The following is a 17,835-nucleotide window of genomic DNA, read 5'->3' as shown; positions in this document are numbered from 1 at the left end:
ATTCAAAACTGTAATCGTTTCTCTCGATGTTTACTTTTCTGCTCAGTGCTTTGCTTCCCCAAAGGTTTCTCAAATCCGGCTCGAAGGACCATAATGTTCTGTTCAGACTACTAAAATAACTTCAAGTGAAAACCACATGTATTTTTATATACCATAATAGTAACACAACAAAATCTCCTCAGTAGGGTGGTCTCGTCATAAGTCCAGTCTCACTGGGGGGCGTGAGATCCTCCCACTGCGGGTCCGGGCCCGAACAAGGGTTGCAAAGATGATTTTGGTGATGTTATTTTTATCACCATTGGTGATTTGTTCCAGTTAGGGCCAGTAATAGATGACTACATATTGAAAGACCTCCAAAATTCAGTTTACACAGTTCTTGCTCCAATTCTGTGGCAATAGCACTTTTCAATGATTGAGCTCACTGAGATCATGAGGGAAAGAGATAGCAAGTTGTTTGCAGAACGTCTTACTAGGTTATGTGAAGGTAAACACACAGCAAGTGACGTTGTAAAATTGAAAGAAAGAGTTGTGCAAGAACACACAAACAACCCATTTGATGCACCCCACCTATATAAACAAAATGCAAACTAAGGTAGATTAATTTAATGATGAAGTACATAATGTACATATAGGAAACAAAAACAGAATCACAGCACTAGACAGTGTTATTGGAGCTAACTCTTCTGAGGTTTAAGGAAAAATATTAAGGCAAATTTCAAATGACCCAAGAAAAACTAAGCAGTTGGTATTGAACCTCTACCGTGCTGAAGGTGAATTCAGCTTGTAATGAATATATGAACTGAAGATGGCATGACAAATGCATGGTGCTGGGAATATCATCAAATTTGTGCAACTAAGTCAGCAAAGCAAACACGCAGGCATAGTTTGGGTACAGTTTGAACACTCAGAGTTTGGTTAAAAAAAACTAGACATGAGAACAGACATCCCTATACCCAAGGAATTGACCATGGGGCATGGACTCCAGTAAAACCAGTTACCATACAATTTTTTGTTGGTAAAAACAAAGCAACTCAAGTTGTCAGAAAACAGTCTCTGTTATGCCTTGCAGCAGCAAAAACAGTTCATAGATCACAGGGGGATACTGAAACTAAAATTGTTGTCAACTTAAGTACTAAAAGAACCATTCCACATGTACGCTCTGTGGCACTAAGTAGAGTTACCACCTTTGAAGGCTTATATATAACTGATCTCTGTGAAGACAAAATTGTTATCCATGCCACTGTTGAGAAAGAAATGGAGTGATTAAAGGCCCATTTCCAACCGAGATGGGTTGCGCACCCGGATCATTTTTCATATATGAAAAATACGCCATTTTCCTCGTAGTTGTGGAATCGCTTTGATATCTTCTTGCATCTTACTAATTAGGGCTTTCAAAGTTCCATCTTGAATCGTGTGCGAACAACAAACTATCGTAGTATCGATATCAGTAGTTTTTAATTCTTACATGTATGACGGTGAAAAACGTTATTTGAAAAGTTGATGCCATTGAAGAAGCAGTCAAGAGGAAGGCCGAGTCTGCCCGGCTTGGCAGAGGTTATTCGACTTCGAGAGTCTGTGTATGATTTATGGAGGGCAAGGAAAATAACCATGGGTTTCGGCAACACTACAGACAGTGCTTTTGCAGAAATGCTATTGCGGTGTTCCTACGATGGAACTAGAGACTCTGGGGATATTTTTTGAGGTGAGAATAATTATTTGACTGATTTTTACTTGAGATTCTGAGATATATATGTAAGCGATCTCATTTGTGCAAGTCATTATTCTATAATTGAAATGAGTGAACTAAATCAGTTTTGGCCAATATTGGCTATTTGTTTATATTTTCTTTAGTGCTGAAGCCGAACAATTTCCTTCAACATCAGGTAGGCTTTTCAGACAAGTATATATACAAGTTTTATACAGACTCGATTTATGATTTTTCAGTCTCAAATATTTAGCTGCAAAATTGTTTACTGTGTTCTTCACCAAATCTGTTTTTCTTTTTAATAGTGTCTGTGAATGACTATAGCAGTAGCCTCCCAGCTATGTCCACTCCAGTTTGTGCAGACGGCCCTGTGCCCAGATTTGCCTCCCCTTCAAAACAGATTGGAACATCAAGTGTAGTCTCTGACAGGTGCTATTTTTGAAAAATGGCAGTTATTAAAAGAATTTGGCACAGGGTTCTTAAAATGTATATATATATATATATATATCTATATTTAATATTTTCTACTGAGTTTTTGTGCCAAATAGCTTTCCCTACTGTAATTATTAGAGATACTGTGATATGTGATTCAAACAAAACGTGATTTGTGTACAGTTTGTATTGGTTGTGACTCTTTTTTCATGGACCTTTTTGGTGGTTGATTCCAGAAATTAGTGCATACAAAAAACGGTACCAACATGTGTGATAATTATTTTTTAGATGGCTGCAAGTATTTACACTTGATTGTTTTATTGTATTCAAGTTTTGTTGATATCACTGGAGATCCAGAGAAATCAAGGTTGGAGGTGTTTGCACAAACCAATAACAGTTTGGCAGGGAATCCATATTCTGTTCTTAGTCCTGATGAAAATGATAGTGCAGACAGTGACAATGCAAGTGAAGCAGCTGAAAGTGTCCTTGCCATCTCAGCCTTCGACAACCACCAATATCTAGAGCTGGAACAAAGGTATGCTCACATGTGGCTATACTGTATACCCTGTGTGTACCTCTGTACATCTGGGACATGTTCACTTCTCATGAGCATGGTGCAGTAAGAGTTGTATGTTGATGAAAGAGCCTAAAAATATGTTAATGCTGTTTGTATGTGGCTGGACAGGGGGGGGGGGTGAGCTCGAACAAATGCTCCTCGAGCAAAACCATGTGCAAATAACAGTTCTGATCCTCAAATTTGGGAATTATGTGCTGAATTTTGGAGACACTCCCAAAATACTCAAACTTATGAATCTTTACATTCTGTACATGTAGCACGAGCGTCATTTTGGAAGAACTCCACAGGAGTCAGACATTTCCAGTGAAGAGGTTGTGAAAGAACATAGTGAGTTTGGCGAGTGGAATTTAGGTGAAAATTAACCTTATGAGACTACTGATGGTACTCAACATTTTAATGAAGCTAGGTATGTGATGTTTGGTTATGTCATAGGTATAAACTGGAACAAATAACTCTTGCGAACAGACTATGCACAACTGTACAGACAGTTATCATCTTGTCATAATTATTACACATGAAATCCTTATAAGCACTTCATGTTAAAATGAACCACTATCATTGTCAGATGTTTTATTATTATTATTATTGTTATTATTATTATTATTATTATTATTATTTCAGTGAATTTATTTTCATGAATAAAATATTTATTTGATGCTTATTTACAGCATGGACATCAGCTCTGAGGAAGATGAGAGGAGACTGACAATGATTGATCCTCTATATGGTGACAGTTTTGTCAGTAGTCAATCCAATGAGGATGAATGTGATGATGAGCCTGGTCCACAGCCAGAGGAGCAGGTGGTTGAAGGCTCAAAGTCAGTGGAGAAAAACAAAGAGAAAACCTTGAAAAAGCTAGAAGAAGCATTTTCTCAGTTGACTGATGTGAAAGACCTGAAGGCATACCTTGCTTTATACTCGTGCATGAGGGTGATTGTTTCCATCAATAAGTTGGTCAAAGTATCCACAGACACATGTGCTTTCATCAGTGGAGGGAAAGTTTGTGAGAAGTTCTCTGTGTAACACAAGATGTGACTTCCACTGGATCACGAGTTGAGATCACAAGGAAATGTAGAAATGGGCACAGTCAAAGGTGGATTTCATCAGAGGTCCTGGGAGCCAAGCACAATTCAGATTTTTATCTTAATGATAATTTGTTGGCTGCAGCGATAATAATTTCTGGTAACAATTATAGCAAATTTGCTCTACTGTGCAAGGCCCTAGGACTGAGCATCATCAGCAGCAATACATTCACACGTTTTCAGAAGCATTGTGCTGCTCCTGTTATTAGTGATGTTTGGAACAAAATGAATGCCCTGATAGTCGACGTACTTAAGCAGTATGAAGATATATGTTTGTGCGGAGATGGCAGAAATGATTCACCTGGTCATTCTGCAAGGTATTGTGTCTATACCTTGATGGAACATGCCACTAAAGTTGACGTTGACATGGCTGTGGTTGGCAAGAGAGAAACTGGTGGCAACTCTGTCACTATGGAAAAGGAGGGTGTTCGACGACTTGGAAAAAATGGCCACTTTTCTTCCTTTTAGTGAAATAACGACAGATGCTTCATCCTCTATCATGAAATTGGTGCACGAAATGAAAGGTACATTGGTTAGGGATTTATCTAAGAAATATTTTTAGTGTAGTTAGAAGTAATGCACTTGTAGGCAAGTCATCACTTTATCTTTACCAGCAAATTCTGTTGGTAAACCTGATTGTTACAGAATATGTAAAAAGAAATGCTGGATTCAAATGAAGTTGATCCTTCAAATTTTAATTAAAGTAGACACACGTTAGATGTGATATATCTGAACTTTCTATCTATGAAAGAATCATTACCTGCAGTTTCCACTTTTACAAGGACATAAAATTTCTGATAGAGCTATATGTGTGGCTGTGGTTTAATTTATGTCAGTGATTGTAATACTGCTTGTATATTGTTTTATTTCTTGACAGATAAATTTCAACAACTAGAGTTGTTCCACTCGCTTGACATTTGGCATAAAGCTAAGAAACTTAGCAAGTGTATTCACCAAGAAGATGGCTATTTCATTTTATTATTAAAAAGTGATGATGGGATGGTGATACATTTCTCTGACTAATAAACACTTATCACATATTATTTATAGAAGATCAGTATGGCTGAATTCCCAGAAAAATGATTTTCCAGAAAAATTATACTGTAAGTGGGAAGGAGAATAACACTACACAGTCAATGAACGGATTTTAGTTATTTTCTTTCATTCATCTAATATCAGTGGAATTTAAATTTTTTAAGCCTAGAAGGGAGAGTGAATTTGGTTCAAAAGATCATCAGGTCTCAGTAATCAGGGATAACAGTTGCTGTTGTACAACTGAATGTAGGGAAGAATCACAGTATGAGATTTATTCTTTTCTTTGGAGGGTTGGGGGGGGGGGACAAGTCAAGTAGACAGACCACTGTCTTAATTGATTAGTTGTATGATCTGTATTTCATGCAGGCACACAAGTGTTCTTGAAAGATACAATAGTATGCTGACGAAATGCTCCCAAGAGAATGGCATTCAAGTAAGAAACTTAGCACTTACATTTCAAATTACTCGTATGATGATGATTATTTATAGTGGACCGGCTCTTTTGAATTGATCATGACTTCGTTAGTAGTAAGAGTTGCTGAAAGAGCCCCGTCTTTTGAATTGGTGTTTTTTAGGTATCCTTACTTCATCATGCGTATTATGCTGGCTGCCATCGACCACAATCTGCATCTTTGTAGAGGGAAGCAACTGAATGCAGCTGGAGAGGAGCGTGGCCACAGAAAGTACTCTAGGTGCACACAAAAATTCCATGCAGAGACTGTCAAGGAAGAGAAAGGGTACTCCTATTTCCCCTTTCTCATGGCCAAAATGTTGAAGGAGCGTTGTCTTCTGAAGGGAAGCTTTTCTCAGACAACTGATGACAATGTCTTCAACCCAAAGCAGATTGCTGCCACTGTTGCCATGAAGGCAGCACCACCTACTGAGGAATTGATGAAAGGGCTATCTCGTCTTGCTAAGCCGCCTTTGAAAAAGTGGAACAGTTCAACTGGGGAAGCAGCTGATCATTTATATTTTTTCTTCTAAAATATTAAACGTATTGCACTTGTAAAGATGAATCACATTCAAACATTGTTTCATCGTAAATTACAGGAACATGTTTTAATACCAGTGATCACAATGTCTCTTTGGGAGAGTTATTTCTGTAGAGACAGACATTATCCAGCTTATGGTTGCATGAAATACTATTGGTTAATTTTTTTTAATCATAAATTGGGGAGAAAATAACCCTGTCTTTTTTTAAACACTTAGCATGCACTACTTCTAATGCAAAGCATAGAACGGACTAGTTCACAATACAAGTGTTAATCAAATTGAAAAAAAAAATATGGGAGTACTCAATCTTACTCTCGCAGAACTATTTAGCTGTTTCTCTATCCCATATATTGACCATCTGCTGAGGGATATATTCTTCTTATTGACAATACAACACATGAGGGCACTACCCTCCTATTGCCCTGGCCGAGTTTGCCAAACCTCCACAGAACAAACTGTCGATAGGCGGCTTTCCTGAAACTCTCCATGGAGAAATTGAATTCATCTGCTCGAATGTCGCAGCGAGCCTTGATGCAAACCTCAAGGATGTCCCTGTCTAGACAAATATTGTTGAATGCCTGAAATCTTGTAATACAGGTCACCCTCTTACAACAAACATTTTCGATTTCATTCGGCATTGGCCTTCACGCATTACATTTGCACCACTCGGGAGAAGTGTCACCAGGACTTGGAGGGGGAGGGGGAGGTGCATCCTTTTCTCGAAGAAGCTTTTTGGCAAAGTCTAAGCTTCCCCTCCCCATAGCCAAAACATTCCTTAGAAGGTAAGCCATGTCTTCTCTCTGAAGAGGGGCAAGAGATTCCTGTAAAAAGAAATTATGAAACATCAATCTACTTTCTTGTTTCCAGCAATTGTACTAAAATACATTTACATGTATACGTCATATTTACATTTTTTTTTCAAAACTCAACAGTACCTTAGAACAGTTTGTCACTCGAATGCTATCTCGTTATAGAGGTGTCTAGCTGGTGAGAGTACATAGTGTGCCCGTAGATAAATGGAAATTTCTCCCAGCCTGGCCTTTAGAAATGAGCTTTGTGGTACGTACCAAGTAGTTTGAAGGACTTGAAGGCTAGTATGGCAAACAGTGTTTTCAATTATTTTGCATGGATAGCATGTCAAAAGTTAGAGGACGTCTCATTAATATGAGCTACTACTTTCTTTGGGTACGTTATTCCATGTAGGCTCACTGCAACATGTTCCTTATGCAATTTGTAAAACGGATTTTATACACACCTCGATTTGAGTCATAGAGGATTGAACTTCTCTTGCAAGCTGTACTTCTCCATCGGGATCAATGGCTTCATTTTCTTTTTCTTGGGTATTCTCACGAGCCTAAGGAAGACACATCGCGATGTTAGTCTTGATAAGGCTTTAATTTCTATAGGATAAATGAATTTATTAAAAGCTGTGAGCTATGATTCACACTTACCTTGTTTTTGCATTTCGAATGAGGACATCTGCACCGAGTCAAGCAATTCTTGTTCGCCGATTTACACAGACAGAAACCCTGACCTTTCTTTCGGGCACAGGCACCTTTACAGTTACATATCATCTGCAACACCAAGTGAAAAGAAAATTTTTAAGCCAGGAAATGATAGGGAAGAAATTAACACAATTTGCAGCAACATCAAATGAAATGGTTGCATGTGGCTTTACCGATCTGTCACCGACCTCTTGATCTTCCGCAATCTCCTCTTCACTCCCCGCATAGATTCTTGACCCGTAGGCGTTGAATCCCACATGTACTTGCAAATCAGTAGATTCGTCTGTTTCCATAATTACTAAAAGAAGAAACTCCTGCTTTCTTCGCACATCGTGATGTATCTTGTTTGGAAAAGGCCGGGCGACGGGATTATAATAGTCGACCAATCAGAGTTCGCCATTTAACAATAGCGCGCTTCCAAAACAAAAACAAACGACTGCAAAGGATCTCGGATGAAAATGGGCCTTTAAGAACAACAGTACTGCTAAATTTAAACTTTGTATATCACTACTTAATGGCCTAACTAGTTCAATTCTAAAACTCTGTTACCTGAATGCAAGATCACTGTGTAGACACAAGACAATGCAAAGACTTGAACTATTCAAGTTCTGATATCACTATTTTTGCAGAGACAAGATTTAGTTCCCAAGATTCTTTTGACAAATATAACATAATTGGTTAAATCTCTTTTGAAAGTACAGTCCTTATACATACTGTAGTCTTGGATCAAGACCTTTTGGTGGTACAGCTGTGTTTAGCAAAATCCCATATTGCCTTGGATATCCCTACTGTCACAATGTACATGGTATTGAAATAACTGGGAGTGAAGTCACAATTTGTGAGAACTGTACAGTCTTGGGTATTTACTGCTCTCCAAAAATTCCCAGAGGACAACTTTGTCAAGCAGTCTCAGAAGTGTTAAATATCATTTTGACAGAGAACAACATTATTATTGGAGAGTTAAATGTGTTTTAGAGACTTCATAGATCATAGTGCAATATGGGCCTCATTTCTTAGTGCTATTAACTGATTATTTTTTATGGAAAATTCAGTCAGATTTAAAGACAAAATATAGAGATTGATACCCCGTAGTGATTCAAAAAATGCTAATAAACTCAGTCAGCCAGAGTCTTGGTCACAAGGCAAGGCTGTACATTACCGTCAAATGAAAATTAGCCAACATACATGTATAGATTCATATTTGAAACAGACCACACAAATGACAAGATCGCTTTCATTTAATTAGAGATCAGCAGTAATAGTACTAATAGCAATGATAATTAGAGCAATAATTTTCATAATAATAAAGTAAACAGACTGTCTTTGATTTGATAGCTAGTCAAGAAGTGGCTTATGAAATGTGAGTCATTATCCAGTATCACCAGTTGTTACGAATTATTTTACTAAATCCATTTAGTAGACCTGTTTTTCATAGGACTATCATTGTAGTGCTGTTACAATTTCAATAATTCATGTTCCTTTTTTCCCCTTCTCTTTAAATAGACTTCATTCAGAGGCATCACTTAGAGAGGACATGTGTACATGACAACAGCACTGTCTTACAGTTCTCCTGCGATGAAGAATACAGCTTATTAAACAGTCTCTCAAGATTAGATCAAGTTACTTCTGTCAAGTAACCACAGCAAAACAACATACTGCATGCACAATGCATGTTACTTCAACTACAAAGTTATACTTGGATCACTTTAATCTGCACTTTTATTTCATACGGATATTACATGATATGGATATTTTATTTTATACGGATTCCATGAACGACTTCATGATGCATACCTGAGCTTTAAGAAGTTCTTGGACAACACTCGAGTATGTCTCCCGCCATATTTCGTATTGTTGTTTAGTTCTCGCCATTAACTTGTATGACGTGACACATTGTGCACGCTGTCGTTTAGCCTGCTTCATTGTTCCGCTTCGTACGCACGCTGTTGGTTAGTTCACCTCGTTGTCACACGGTTGGCGCATATATTTAACGCTGCTCTTTTTTTGCCCGCTCGTTCTTTTTATGTATGTCTCTTGTCTTCGGTCAATAAACGTCTTCTCTTGCTCGGAGTTTCGGCTCAACTTATTAGCGTCCGGCAGACGCGATTGTGACTTTCGTCAGCTTCTGCAGATGGGGAGCTTTCTTTCGATTTTTTCGTTTATCGGGCATCGTAAGAAAGTTAGAATTGGAGTAACATTGTTAAATTTATCACATTCACAAATGCACTTTCAATACGGCCTTCGCAAGCTTTATAATTGAGAGAATTTGGAAACGTAACCATTGGCAACCTTTATCACAACAGGTTAATCGTAACACTCTTCGTTTGCTGCAGCAACGGAAACAACGAGATCTCAAACAATTAAAATTCTGCCCTGTACTCCATTAAAGAAAAGCAGCGTGTTAATCGGGAGCTCTTTTCAGAACTCATAGAGTCCTCGGTCAATACGGAAAGAAGTGTGGGTAGAAACACAAGACTTAGTCGAGTGTTTTTCCCCCTTCTTGAGAAAAAATGAAACATATTTGTAGCGCGGCAGTTTAAACTTAACACTTGCCTGGAGTTTTTAGTCTTAGTGTTCAGTGAATTGTTCTAAGTGAGATCCGGCCGAATTGAAGCTTATACATAGGAACTTGCAAGTTCCTTCACGTGATAAATTAGGAAACAAAATGCTCGAGGCGTGTGTTTTATGAATGGAAGATAGCTGGATTCAAAGGAACATGAAAATTGCTCGGGATGATAGCGCCGTAAAACTCGACTGCAGTGACTGATGTGGCCTTCCACTTAACGCATCAGAACGGATATCAGAGCAAGGTCTTAGCTGTTCACTCGAAGGGTAGACGATGTAATTTCTGGGGCTTGCTTCACTGCGATGACCAGAGATGGCCATGATGAGCTAATCGAGATGGACCCCAGTATGGCCCCAGTCGCTCAGACCTCATAGATTTAAACAATTATGCCAGTTTAGGTTTTTTTTATCGACTCGTGAATAAATTACACCACCCGCACGGATCGCACAAATCGACAAGTCAGTTTTACGAATCGTTATGATCCGTGATTTTGGACAACCCTCTAAGCTGCCGCGAAAGATTAAATAATATCAATCAATATCAACGATCAGTTAAAATGAGTAAACCAAGTTTGCGTCGAAATTTCCAACCAAGTAAAATAGAACAATTACCGAGTCACGTGATGATTAATGCGCCCGAAACCTATTTAATTCCCTTAAACGGATAAGGCAACTAATACGCAAATAAAATTGGAAAAGATCAAAATAACCAAATCGCAGGACTCGTAAGGTAACCGCATGTTGAGGAAGTGAGCACACTTCACAAAATTTTTTACCCATATTATTAACTCGTCATCGGTTCAATAAAATAAAATGTGAAATTTCTACTTTTTTAGGTACAATGGGGCACACGTGAATACAATATGGACTGCCACATATAGAAATAAACTTTTATAATTTCCAACTGCCTTTAATTCATTTTATGAGAAAAATCTTAGCCAAAAACAAGGTAATTTCTGTAATTAACGCCAAGTCAATGCTCTTAAAAGATGTGGAACGTTGACTTGTCGATAACACATGGCACTGGTAACAACGCACGAGGAATTAATTGTTGCAGTTTTCGACGAGACTGATGATTCCAGACTTGAGGGTGATCGTTGTAAAAACAAGCTCCAATGTTTGATTTTCATTTCCTTAGCGCGGGAAAGTGTCTTAAAACGGCAAGCAGCGTGAGATGCATGTTGTGAATATGATGACAAAAATATGACAAAAGAGAATGCTTTCCAAACTCTTAAAAGAAAATTGCAGTAGGACAGAATTCATTTGAAATACCTGCTTGCCTGGAACTCGGAGTTTAGATCATCAAAAATACCACATCATGTCGTGGACACCGGAACAGGTTATATGAGTTAAATGTTCGTCATTTTTATGCAAAGTTTATGGCCAGTAAAGAAAATACAGCAATGTTTGGCGTGAAATGATAGAAGTGCCTCCAAAGCAACATGACAAAAAGACTCGTTCCACAGAAATAAAGGTCACAGCCGTTCACAAAAATTTCCCTAATCACACGCAACGAAACAGGCACAATCAGTGTAATGTGCTCTGATCGACGGAGCCGGACAGCCCAAGGGAGTTCTGGAACACGTATCGTCCTTTCCTTCATACCAATACAAAACAGGCTGATGACATTATTCTTGAAGAAAACAATCAGGTCATAACTGATAAGTGTGAAATTGCCGAGCTTTTGAATCAACATTTTATTAAGATCACGGAGAGTGTGAGGGCGGTGAGTGAAGAGGAGTACGGTAAGAATTTTGTAAACCATCCAAGTATTATAGCAATACTACAACGTAATAGCAACGTAAGTTTCTAGTTCCAGCACACTAATCAAATACAGATCGAAAGCCTGCTATTGGAAATCAATTGTCGCAAATCGTGTGGCCATGACATGATGACACCTAGGCTTGTGAAGGACTCGGCGGCTGTGTTATCTAAACCTATTGCAAGCATTTTGAACTCGTCCATTGACCACGGTGTGTATCCGAGCGAGTGGAAAAAAAGGTCAGGTAACACCCCTTTTTAAAAAAGGCGATGAATTCAACAGGACCAACTATAGGCCCGTTACAGTCCTAACAGTTCTCAACAATATATACGAAGGGCTGTTGATGGTACAAATGAAAGACTTTTATCGCGCCATCTTATCTGATTTCATCAGTTCTTATAGAAAGTTCTATAGTTGTGAGACAGCCCTGTTACGTCTGACAGAGGATTGGAGGAGCATGCGCGATAGGTGGGAATTGGTTGGTGTGGTGTCCATGGACCTTTCTAAAGCGTTTGATCTTATACAGCACGACCTATTGTTGGCAAAACTCAAGGCTTAACGGTGCTGGTGAGAAAGGCTGCGCGCTTCTAGAGGATTATCTAACTGGAAGACAGTATAGAGTAAGAATTGGAGATACGTGCTCCAGGTGGCAGAGCATAGGCCGAGGTGTGTTGAAGTCCTAAATGTAATAACTTTTCTAAATGTAATAAAGTCCTAAACGTAATAACATTTGGTCCTAAATGTAATAAGCCTCTAATGCAATCGTCCGACTGCGCTAATGCGTTGGTGTTACAGCGGACATCCGCACTGAGGTGTTAAAGTGACAGCTGTTGCAGCGGAAAATCCTCTGGCCAGTATTCATGTCACATTGCAGGCTCGCTGATATCAACCAGCATCTTTTTACTTACCAGTAGCAAGTCGAGTAGTATTGGCTGGAGACCGTTATATATACTGACAGCTTCTAATGACAGCTGGCAAAACAATGAGTAATCTGACCGATACCTCCACATATCACTGGCTCAGACTCTTAAGTACTCTTGGAAAAATGACTCTTGGAAAAATGTGATAACGGTATACTTGTGTGATCAGTGATGGAGGTACAAGTCATAAACCAAATTAAGAACTTGGACAAGGAAGTCTGCAAATTTGTAGGTTGGACAATTTTCGGGCTTGGATATGAATTTTTTGTCTTTACTTTTTAGACCAGACCTTGTTAGCATGCACATTTTGTTTCCTAATTCGGATCCTGACCGGCTCTCCAGAAAGTTATTTTTTTCAAATTGTCGAATATTTTCGTGGTTATGTGAAATTATATACTCAGTGACGTACATTTAACAGGTGTAAATGAAAAGAGGCTGCTGACCAGCACATTCCAAAGGGTTATCTATGTCAAAGGTTGTTAATGATGTACCGATCCCCAAAAACTCACGCACAAATTTGTGCTTTTGCTTTCTCTGAGATGTGAGTAAAACTAATCGTGTGGGCCGTTTTTTAATGGTCTACTAACTGATTTAATTTAAGAAAAAAAAGGAAACAGCCGCGCACAAATTCCCCGCGCAAAATTTTCAACGGAAACATCAAGAATCAACCGAGTGTTGCCAAATAAATACAAGAAAATTTATTTAAGTCTCCAAAAGGAATTAAACGAAGGGAAAAGAAAAACTAGAGACTTTAATTTTCAAACACAAAACTTATTCAAATACTTTATCCTACTGTTTAAGCTCAACTATCAATCAGCCTCTGCGCTTCTAAAGCACAGTGACTTACTCACTTGTGTGGTTGATCGTAACTTTTGGACAATGTCTGCGACGAAGTCGCAGAAAGCAGTAGAAGGGCTAGACAGTCAAAACAAAGGAAAAGATTAAACGACCCTCTTGGGTTTATTGTGCTACAAAACACAGCTGGCTCTCTTTCTCGATTTTCAAAATAAAAAAGCCATACTTGATTCTTATCAGAGCGAAATCTTTTTGCTTTAAGGATAAAATCTAGCTTAACTCGAAGTCATTTACCGTCGTTTCTTTCAATTTTGGCTACGTTTCTCATGTGGAAATTATCATACACAATAAATAGAATACATAATTTCAACTGATACTGTTTATCTGAAGAAGAATACCTTCCCTACCCTCGAAAAAATCCGTTCAAAACATCAGGAACACTACTTTAGCGGACGGTGCTTATTTACCCTGATGGTGACGCAGTATCGAAAACGTTTGGTTTTTACTTTTCAAATAAATTTTTGCTTTGTAAACGGCTCATTTTTAAACCCGTGCTAAGATTGAAAGGTTTTAAATAATTTTTTTCTTTGAATTCCAGTCTATTTGTTCTCAAGGTCATATTTCAGAGTATCCGGCGCGAATTGTGTAGTACCGCTAGGATGAATTGTCTTCATTCAAAAGGGAAATTTCCCTTCTTAAGGCACATCACGCTACATTTACTTTTTCTCAAAAACAATAGAAGGACTCGGTCGGAGCGCAACCGCAGTCGCCTTCCTAACACTGAGCAGAAGTTTCAGGATGAATTCCGTGATGTACTGGCGCATTTCCGATGTATAAATCATTACGCTAATCAGTCTCATTGTGCGCCGCCAAGAAACTTGAATTTCAAGGTAGATATACAACAAGACTAACCACCATTTAGATGCATCTTTCTTGACAGAACAAGAAAGATCGCTACATGTTGTCGCTTTCTGATCGATGTCCCTTGTTAGTCCCTTTTTAAACACTGTCACAACAGAAAAGAGGAGGCAAATACCTTCACCAAATACCAAGACGATGGCTCATCGCGGAAAACAAAAACATTTTGCAACTTTTCGTGCAGCCTAAGAAATATCTCTCAAAGTCTAACTTAAAGTACAGGCAAAGGATTGCATTTAAGACCATTTAATTAATGAGTTTTAAGACTAGGGAAAGTACATATACTGCGGGACTTTTCAAAAGCCTTCAGCTGCCAACATTTCTGCGTCACCACTTTCGATTTCTTCCAACATAACGTCCACCGCAGCTTGTGGTTTTCTTTTAGAAAGCGCTAACGAGAGATTAAAATGAAAGTGTCCGATGTATTGAGAAGAAAATGCAAAGAATACGCCTTTATCTGCTGTCGATTAACGGGTTGTATCCCTGAACATAGGCAATGTTGAAATTTATGTAAATTCTGTTTGGAAACAGTTTCCGCTTCAGTTCTTTCACACGTCCTAGATTGTTCCTAGTCTGAATGGGTAAACAGCGCTAGTGGTAATATTAAATTAACTACATCGTTCGTTTACAACTGCTACAATGCTTCCGCAAATTCGGATTTGTCTTCTCATCAATTTCTTTAGGATCCCAAGGTTAAGAGTTTTCAGTTTTCATGTCTTTTAAATCTGAAGAAATCTACATAAGTAAATGGTCAGACCTGACAAATAATTTCGTCTCGTCCGTCTCGTCTCCATGTCTAAATGTAAAAGTGGGGGTTTTCAGGGAAACGTGATTGCCTGTTTTTAATTGCCTTGATTTGTGATTATAAAATGTTGAAGGCGTGAACTGTGGATGATATGCCAGTCGCGATGCGTGAAACAAAGATGCTATTTTCCGTTATCCGTTCTTACTAAAAAGAAAACTCATTTTTTCCGTGAAAAACTACTTGCCGAAAATATAAAATCTTTTCACCAACACTGTTCGGTTAAGATGGCCGGATTGGTCAGCGTTCTATTGTTTTAGGATCTGTCAATTTGATGCCAAAAGCATACACATCAGTACGTATGAAGGTTTGTAGCCAATGCTTCTCGGCGTACATCTCAAGCAAAAAAAAAAAGACTCTGCTTAAAATCAGCGAGAGAGCCCACAATACGCAATGAATTTTGGTCAGAGGATTCTCTGGTGCAACAGTTGTCACTTTAACATCTCAATGTGGATGCACAAGCACAGTTAAACTAATGCATTGGAGGCTTATTAAATTTCGGACCAAATGTTATTGCATTTAGGACTTTATTACATTTAGGACCAAATGTTATTACATTTAGGACTTTATTACATTTAGGACCAAGTGTTGTTACATTTAGGACTTTATTACATTTAGGACCAAGTGTTATTACATTTAGGACTTTATAACATTTAGGAACGTTATTACATTTCGGACTTTATTACATTTAGGAAAGTTATTACATTTAGGACTTCAACAAGGTGTTCCTCAGGGGAGTGTCCAAGGACCACTGCTCTTTGATGTCTTCATTAACGATCTGTTTTATCATGTTACGCAAGCCAAGCTGAATGTATATGCTGAGGACCACCAAGTGTACTACTCAAACACTGATCCAGTTATATTGGAAAAATGTATTTGTAGTCATTGGTACAAAAATAACGCTATGAAAGGTAACGTAACTAAACATCAAGCGCTTATTTTGGGAAAAACTGATCACAATTTCTCTTTCCCCGCCTGCAGAATTTTCTAATCATATTGTACAAGAGTTTATTTTTTACTAACTATCCAGGATATTTAAATGATATTTTTACGTTTAGATCTACGTACTATAACTTACGTGGTAATTACATCTTGTCCCTTCCAAAACCTAAAACTACAACATATGGGCTTCACTCTTTCTCTTACTTAGCCGCCAACTTAAGGAACTCTCCCGGACACCTTTAGAACTTCCAATCTTCCAGACTTTCGGCGCCAAATACTCCAGTATGACTCCTTTGTGTAACTATACTGAATTTGGCAGTATAATAATATTTAATAATGTTAATATGTAAGTAGTAATCATCATTAATGTATTATTCATTTATTCTAGTTTAGATTATTCCTTTTACTTCATTTTAATAACTGGAAGATATTGGTTTACAGCTACTCTTAAAATCGAGGTAAGTAAAGTTTATGTATGTATGTATGTATGTCTGAAATTTGAATACATTACACAAGCTCTCATAGACCTACAATTGCTTCCTGTATCGTTCAAAGCTCAAATTGAAATTCTCTTTTTTCTGATTTTAAGTCGTTAAACCATCTAGTATTTGTTATCTCTAAAACCTGCTTCCAACTATGCTCATCGGTAGTCTACAAAATCTCTTCTGTTCTTTCCAAGGTCACCTGCTCTACACTTGGGGATTGTGCTTTTGCTCATGCTACTCCTACCTTATGGTGCTCATTGCCGTTAGCAATCAGATCCTGTAGCAGCCTAGCTACTACTAAGAAAGAACTCAAAACACTCCTTTTTAAAAAAGCGTTCAGTACTAGTTTATAATACATCCCCCCTCTCCTCCTCGCTTCTGAAATACAAATAAAACCTGTTTCTATTGCCACTTTATCTATAACTATTAAGCTTAAACTACTTCTGAATCAGTACAGGCTAATAGTTTGTTAATAATTTACCACTCCTATGAAGTACCCTCATTCCGAAAAGCTCCCCTCTTTTCGGCCGATGATTTTGAAGAAGCGCCCGGGCGCTTATTCGAGGTAATACGCTAAAACGGAATTGGTTGATTAGGTTTGACGGAAAATGTTTTTAATTGAAAATCAAGTGGAACTCGCCATGCAACTTGTGAAGATAAGATTCTCTGATGGAAGTATTACATTTACAAATAATTCAAGACTTCTCTGAGTTTTTGAAAAGTAGTTTGACGCATTTATATACGCTCAAGAATTTTAGTAATTATGCGGTAATCACGCTCGATCCTCAGCCTACGGCATTATACCCAAAATTATGCTGTATAATTTATCTGAGCCTATGAGTGACTGCCAAATAGCTTTAATTGAGGCATGGCTTGGACGATACCACAAATGTTGGGTCGTTTGGGGTGACGCTCCCGTTTCTCCCTCATGCTAACATCAGCACTGCACTGATGAGGCCCAGAAGGCCGAAACAGTAATGTCTGCAGTTAGTTATATATATATTTAGTATAATTAATCGGGTGATTATAGAAACTCTTGCGCTCTTATTGGCCGAGAATGGCGTCATATTTAGTTCTTATTAACCGAGCGGGAAGTCTATATGGGAGAATCTTGACCGAGGTCGCCAGTACAGACCGAACGCAGTGAGGTCTGTACCAGCGACCGAGGTCAAGATTCTCCCATACAGACCGACCTAGCTCCGTTAATAAGATGTTTACTGTGTGGCTATGTCTTATGCCAATTTTTTATACTCTTTCTATCTTTTTTTTTCTAGACCGGTCTAGATGCCGGTCTAGATGGGAAAATCTGGACCGCTT

The 17,835-nt window shown here is 38.3% G+C and overlaps 2 pseudogenes across 1 annotated transcript; one reads left to right on the top strand and one right to left on the bottom strand.

Moving 5' to 3' along the window:
• Positions 1 to 906: 906 nt before the first annotated feature.
• Positions 907 to 5,815, top strand: LOC148742484 (uncharacterized; annotated as a pseudogene). The gene is made up of 8 exons (XR_015992997.1): positions 907 to 1,700; positions 1,849 to 1,883; positions 2,011 to 2,134; positions 2,469 to 2,672; positions 2,972 to 3,120; positions 3,383 to 4,320; positions 4,674 to 4,798; positions 5,321 to 5,815. The product of XR_015992997.1 is annotated as an uncharacterized LOC148742484 (transcript).
• Positions 5,816 to 6,150: 335 nt separating this feature from the next.
• Positions 6,151 to 6,886, bottom strand: LOC148742483 (P2X purinoceptor 7-like; annotated as a pseudogene).
• Positions 6,887 to 17,835: the final 10,949 nt, after the last annotated feature.

Source organism: Stylophora pistillata, chromosome 1 (genome assembly GCF_964205215.1).
Source record: "Stylophora pistillata chromosome 1, jaStyPist1.2, whole genome shotgun sequence".
Taxonomy (NCBI): domain Eukaryota; kingdom Metazoa; phylum Cnidaria; class Anthozoa; order Scleractinia; family Pocilloporidae; genus Stylophora; species Stylophora pistillata.
The sequence above is the reverse complement of the archived record's forward strand: the minus strand, read 5'-3'. Positions and strand labels throughout refer to the sequence as shown.